General features: G+C 37.6%; 1 protein-coding gene across 2 annotated transcripts in view; it reads right to left on the reverse strand.

Annotated features, from left to right (window-relative positions):
* LOC143028445 (uncharacterized) overlaps nucleotides 1-6251 on the reverse strand; it is a 407331-nt gene extending 401080 nt beyond the window's left edge. Inside the window, exon 1 of one of the 2 annotated variants that reach the window (XM_076190551.1) lies at nucleotides 5824-6251. The gene's annotated coding sequence lies outside the window, so the exon portion shown is untranslated. The remainder of the gene's footprint in view (nucleotides 1-5823) is intronic. The other variant, XM_076190555.1, reaches the window with a different exon arrangement.
* Between the last annotated feature and the right edge of the window lie 1249 nt (nucleotides 6252-7500).

A 7500-nucleotide genomic window follows, 5' to 3' on the forward strand; every position in this document is an offset into this window, starting at 1 on the left:
TGTGTAAAGAATCACCTAATCAGGTGGAGGAAGGATAAACTAAATTTACTATACAAACAGCAGAAGCGTAATAGATAAAGAAAATGTTAAGCATGCGCAGAGAAATTTGATATCATAGCTATTACTGAATCCTAGATCAATATGACTGATAGACATTTCCTTCCGGAAATCGAGATAGAAGGATATAAGTTTTTTTCACAAGGACAGGGTTGGCAGAAGTGGGGGAGTGGCACTTTTCGTTAAAAATACAATAAACTGTATTATCAACAATTTGATTAAGGAAGAAGATAGTACAGAATCTATTTAGGTGGAGATTTTAGGCAAGAATAAGAAACTTATTATTGGCGTCTTGTATACAATTCGATTAAGGAAGAAGATAGTACAGAATCTATTTAGGTGGAGATTTTAGGCAAGAATAAGAAACTTATTATTGGCGTCTTGTATAAACCTCCTAACCTCATTATTGAGCAGACTGATCCCCTGATTCATGAAATTCACAGGGCGTCCCAGTACAAAAACGTTGTGATCATGGGAGATTTCAATCCTAGAAACATTGACTGGGAATTTTTAATAGGAGTTCAGGAAGCAAAAACTTTTCTTAGATGTGGTGCAGGATAATTTCCTACACTAAATTAGGACGCCAAATTAGGTCAGGAGACGACACCGAGATTCTGCAGGATGATCTTAACAAAGTGTTCACATGGTCGGTGAAGTAGCAAATGAACTTTAATATCTCAAAGTGCAATGTGTTAAATGTACGGTTACACAACCCAAAAAGTAGATATAGATTAGATAACACGTTTTTAGATAAAACCGAGTGCGAGAGAGACTTGGGAGTTCGAGTGAGTTCTGACCTTAAATCCAGGAAACAGTATATTAACACCAGGAATAAAGCTAACAGAGATTGGGTTTCATTGCTAGGACAGTTACGAATAGAAGTGCAGAGGTAATTATCATACTCCATCTAGCGTTAGTTAGACCCATCCTTGACTATGCAGTACAGTTTTGGTCTCCGTCGTATAGAATGGACATCAAGTCAGTAGGATCAGTACAGAGGAGAACGACCAAAATGATACATGGGCTCAGAAATTTACCTTACGAGGAGAGGCTTAGACACCTTAACTTACACTCTGGAAAGACGCAGAGTGCGGGGTGATCTAATAGAGGTGTTTAAGTGGATCAAAGGCTTTTACAAATATGACGCAAATGAGGTCATCATATTAAGACAACAGGGCAGGACTCGCAGTAATGGATTGCAACTGAACAAATTTAGATTTAAGAAGAAAATAGGCAAAAACTGGTTTACAAATAGTGTGGTCAACGAATGGAATAGACTCAGTAACCATGTAGCGAGCGCTGAAACTATCAGTTGTTTTAAGAAACGATTAGACAACTTTATGGGTGGTAATGATAGGTGGTAATGGACATGGAACTGCCTAGTGTAGGCCTCATGGTCTCTTGCAGTCTCCTTCATTCTTATGTTCTTATGACTCTAACTCTTCTACCTTACTAACAGCTGTGGACATGCGTTCGAAACGTAACAGATGCACTGGGACAATACAATTATAATAAATAAAGGTTCAACGAAGAAATTGAGAAAAACAATAGAAGCAGTCTATATTAATGCTAATAATAACATCAACCATAGAGATGGTTTTATATGCTTGGCAAGAGCTACAAGTTTATTGGTAGTCGAAGAAAACAAACGGACAAATGTTCCGAGGACGACGACCTTTCCTAGGCACCCTGTGAGATGACATGACTGTGTATAAAATGTCCATGTCTTTATTGTTAAACTTTGTGATCAAGACCCTAAGGGTCGAAACGTTAAGGCAGTGAAATTCTTCCATTATTCCTCGTATACTTCCTCCACCTTCAGTTATACATACATATATATATATATATATATATATATATATGTATGTATGTATGTATGTATGTATGTATGTATGTATGTAAGTAAAAGGAAAAAGAGGACATTTGTGAGTGTAGTAGTTTCAGTGGGATCAGTTTGTTGAGTGTAGTTCGGAAGGCTTATGGGAGAGTTTTGACTGAGAGGATTAGGAGAGGAAAAAAAAGTGATTGGTGAGGAACAGTGTGGGTTTAGGACAAGTAGCGGTTGCGTGGATCATATTTTTTTGAAAGATGGATATTTGAGAAAGCTTTAGGAAAAAGTAAGGATTTTTTTTTTTTTTTTTTTGGGGGGGGGAGCCTTTATGGATTTAGAAAAAGCTTATAACAGGGAAGACAGGAAGGCACTGTGGGAGGTATTGCAGATATATGAGGAAGGAGAAAAGCTATTAAGAGCAGCCAATTTTTTTCTTACGAGAGTAGTGCAGCGTGTGTTAGAATTAGAAATGGAGAGAGTAAGTGGTTCTAGGTAAAGGTGGGACATCGCCTGGGATATGTTGTGTCACCATGGTTGTTCAATTTGTACATGGATGGGGTGGTACGAGAGGTAAACGCAAGGGTAATGGGCCGGGGAGAGGAGATTGTTTAAGAAAACGGAGAAAAATGGGAGATAAGCCAGTTATTGTTTGCGGACGACACTGCGCTTGTAGCAGGATCAGAGGAGGGATTAAGGAAGTTAGTGACAGAGTTTGGGAAGGGGTGCGAAAGACGGAAGTTGAAGATAAATGTGGGCAAGGTGATGAGATGTACAATGGGAGAATGTGACAGCAAATTGGAAGTGAGCGCCAAGGGAAAGAGACTGTAGGAAGCAGAGAGCCTTAGATACTTGGATGCGACTGTGGTGGGAAAAGGAGGAATGGAGGTGGAGGTGGAATGTAGATTGAGAGAAGGAAGTAAATGCCTTGGGGGACTGAAAAGTATTATGAGAAATAGGCATCTGGGAATGGACGGTAAGAAGAGATTGTATGAAGGAGTGATTGTGCCGACAGCACTGTATGGAGCAGAAACATGGAACATAAGAGAGGAAGAGGGGAAGAGTTTAAATGTGATAAGATGAAATGCCTGAGAATTATGGTTGGGGTTACTAGGCTGGATAGAGTGAGAATCGAGGTGAGGAGGAGAGTCGGGGTGGAAAAAAAAGTTGGGAGATAGGGTTGATGAAAGACTATTGGGATGGTTTGGACACATGGAAAAAATTAGTGAAGAAAGATTAGTAAAAGAGATGTGGAAGGCAGAGGTGGAAGGTGTGAACATGAGGGGGCCACCAAGGATGAGATGGATGGATGGGGTAAAAGAGGCATTGGGAAAAAGTGGAATGTCTGTTGAGGAAGGAATGTAGCAGACAGGAGTGAGTGGAGAATGGCTGTGTATGGGTGATGTTGTGATGCATGGAAGGGAGAGGGTAGGAGATGGGGGGTGATGGAGTATGTGTGAAAGATATTTTGAATCAGCCCGATGAGATTTCTCTCCCTCTTCTCTTTTTCTGCATTAGGGGACGGAGAGGGGGGCTCGCCGATTAAATTAAGCGGCCTTGCGGTGGATGTGCTGAGTCTTGCTACATTGCTTCTGACCCAGGGCAGTGGGCGAGATGCAGGAATGACCCGTCATCCAGTAGTGGCCAAGATAAGAGGGAGGGAGGGGGTTAATGGGAGTGGAGATGTGTGGATGGAATGGGTGGAAGTGAATCTTATGCTTTTGCTTTTGGCTACCTCCCTTGTAAGGGGGAAAAAGCCTTTGGTATATGTATGTATTATTATTATTATCATTATCATCATCATCATCATCATCATCATCATCATCATCATCATCATCATCATCATCATCATCATAATCATCATTATTATTATTATTATTATTATTAATTATTATTATTGTTATTATTATTATTATTATCATTATTATTATCATTATTATCATTATTATTATTGTTATTATCAAAATCATTATTATTATTATTATTAATTATTATTATTATTATTATTATTATTATTATTATTATTATTATTATTATTACTATTATCATTATTATTATTATTATTATTATTATTATTATTATTATTATTATTACTATTATTATTATTATTATTATTATTATCATTATTATTATTATTTTTATTATTATTATTATTATTATCATACTCATTATTATCATTATCATAATTATCATTATAATTATTATTATTATTATTATTATTATTATCATTATTAATATCATTATTAATATTAATATCATTATTAATATCATATCATTATCATTATTAATATCATTATCAATATCATTATTATTAACATTATTATTAACATTAACATTATCATTAAGATTATCATTACCATTATCATTATCATTATCATCATCATCATCATCATCATCATTATTATCATCATTATCGATCATTATCGATCATTATTATTATCATCATGATTATCATTATCATTATTATTATCATCATTATTATCATCATTATTATTATCATTATTATCATCATCATCATCATCATTATTCATATATCATTATCAATATCATTATTAATATAAATCATTACTAATATCATTATTAATATAAATCATTATTAATATCATTATTGATATCATTATTGATATCAATATCATCACTATCATTATCATCATTATTGATAATTATCATTATTATCATTAATTATTATTATTATTATTATTATTATTATTATTGTTATTATTATTATTATTATCATTATTATCATTATTATCATTAATTATTATTATTATTATTATTATTATTATTATTATTATTGTTATTATTATTATTATCAAGATTGGAGGGAGGGAGGGAGGAGGGTGGAGGGGAGTGAAATATATGGGAAATGAAATGGGTGGGAGGGATTTTTATGCCTTTTTCTTTTTGGCTACCCCCCATGTAAGGGGGAAAAGCCTTTGGTATATGTATGTATGTATGTATTATTAATTTTATTAGTAGTAGTAGTAGTAGTAATAGTAGTGATACCAATACCATCCTGGGACACACAAACAATCCGATACTAACACGACACAGACTGCACTGTCGCGTTTAAACATGAGACCTACGAAAGGATTAATAAAAACTGATAATGGTTGCCGTGAAGCCTCAGGTAGACAGTACAAGAATCTCAAAGACTCGTTGCGTGAGCCGTCGCCGTTCTTGTATGTGTGTGGAGTGTCAGTGCACGAGATGTTTGCCGTGTTTCGTCGAAAGACGAGTTCAACACAATAACTCCGGAAAGGGTCTTCTTGGTTTAATTGCCGCGTTTATTGAAACTAATTAAGATGGGTTTAATCGAGACAATAACCATGGAAAGGATTCTCCTCGGCTGAATAAAAACGACGGTGGCAGGAGGCAGAAATATAAACGACTTCGGGTAAACCAACAACAGTAACGAAGGCGGTCGTCCTTATATATATATTTCCGGGCTACCGTCCGTCAGGTAATTTTATTCAACGGATGGAATTTATCGTTTCACACCTTCGATACAGCGAAGTGCTCTACAGTCTTTATCATGGCCAATTCCAAACGAGATCATTCTTGGTGGACCTTTCAGAACGATACCTGACAAAATTTCATTCTAGTAAACACCATAGGATATTCGTGTTGGGGAATCTTATCTTAATGAGGAGGTTATTGTGAGTCTTAGGTGATGTCACCGTTAACCTTTGTGCTAGAAAAGCAGAGGCAAATGGCAATCACTGACGACAGTGGGAAGCCGAAACAAAGGTCATTTGTACTCATAAGGCAGACCTCCAACTACACGTAACTTTTTCTTCGTCTTCTTCTTTTTAAAAGAACAAATAGTCTCACACGTTGTTATTAGTATCCATCATATTTGACATAATCCCAAAGGCCCATTCCCCCCTTGTCACCCGTCCCTTACCCTTCCACATAATATCAAAACCTCCACTTACCTAATTCTAGTCGTTAAATGAAGAGAGCATTAGGTAGAGAAGATCAGCACCAACATCCTGACGATATTTTGAGAGGAGGATCGTACTGCTGTGGTCAAAAGGCCACTACAGCAGCAACGTTGTCGGTTCAACCGCGTCGAGCTGATTGTGACGGTTACTCGCTCCAAACCGTCACTTCCTCGTATTGGCGTCGTCTTTCTGTCCGTGATACGTGCCCATCTCCTAAGGCTTGACTCAAACACAGTATTTCATGAGACCACTATCACACGATATCTCGACACAGAACCAAATACTTCATACGAGTCTCGACCGTTACTTTGAAATGTTGACCGTTACATTTTAGTATCGAACGTTGCAGAAGACTGGTGACCGTTACATGTGAATTTCAATCATTGAATATAAAGGTCGACAATTACGAGTACATGTGAATGGCATTTGGACGTCGACAATGATGTCATTTTCAGTGTACAGACTAGGTTACTTTTCAGTTTCAAGCTCAGTGCATGTTTGTTACTTTCTCGAGTGTTTTACATGCCGACACAAATAATACTCATTAGCCACAATATTTAACATAAAATTCGAACCAAAGTTTGCTTAAGTGCTTCTCCTTGAGCCTTGTCCTCACTGGCTCAGATGTCATGTATATTCTTGTAGCACAGAAGACTTGACAATTTGAAAATAGCGTTGCTTTGTCCTGTACACTTCACAGGATTTAGATATCTTGATTATAAAAATGTGTCAACGTGCAATAGAATGTATCAAAAAGGTGTTAATAGACGTGAGATACATAAATATTTATGACATCTAATGACACCGTAAAAGACACATCTAAACAAGATGGTACAGGGTCAACGGTGACCTATCACACTGATATTTTACATTCAGTAACCTAATACACTAAAAAAAACTCGTTCGCGTGATACGCAAGACCCTTCACACTTCGCCGGGTAACACATGAAAGGGCATATAACACCAGCACGCCCTAACAGAACCACAGAGACTTTCAGTAAAGCACATCGGCGTATCACGGGTGAGGCATATTGCCTTGTTCAGCGTTTCCAAATTGAAACGACCCCAAGGTTCTCCACGATTCATTTTTGGATAAATGATTCACCTCTTCAGACGAACGTTCCGGGCACTCGTCCCGAAGTTCCGCTGTAGTCCAAAGTAGAAATCCTGGGTACGTTCCGTAATAGGAACCCTGTAGGGCAATTACTTAGTAGCACCCAGTATCAAGATACTCTCCTCACAAAATCCAGAGGAGGAACCTAGTTCGGGCACACACTCCGAGTAGGCTCCGTGAAAGAAACCTTATCAGGGCAGGTTCTGAAGTAAAATCGTAGCATGGAGCCTCTATCTTGGTGCTATGAATGAACTGCTGGTTAAGGGAGTGAGCCACCTCGTTTAGTGCTAACGAGCTAGCTGACCCCTAGTTCAGACAAAGAACACTTTGCCCTACGTAAAACCACCAGTGCCTCCTGCCATCCTGACGCTGGTCATCTCAATCAGTCAAGACAGAGATTCTTCTTTCCAGGTCAGAATCATTTCCATTCGCTCGTTCTGCTTACTTTTGATAACTGGCTTCACTCGCTCGGCACTAACATCACCAAAACCTCACTTGTTCGGTATCAACAACGCCAAAGACTTCCTCACTCGCTCGATATCAACATCGCCACG

This window comes from Oratosquilla oratoria, chromosome 9 (genome assembly GCF_046742065.1).
Source record: "Oratosquilla oratoria isolate Oo_2021 chromosome 9, ASM4674206v1, whole genome shotgun sequence".
NCBI lineage: Eukaryota > Metazoa > Arthropoda > Malacostraca > Stomatopoda > Squillidae > Oratosquilla > Oratosquilla oratoria.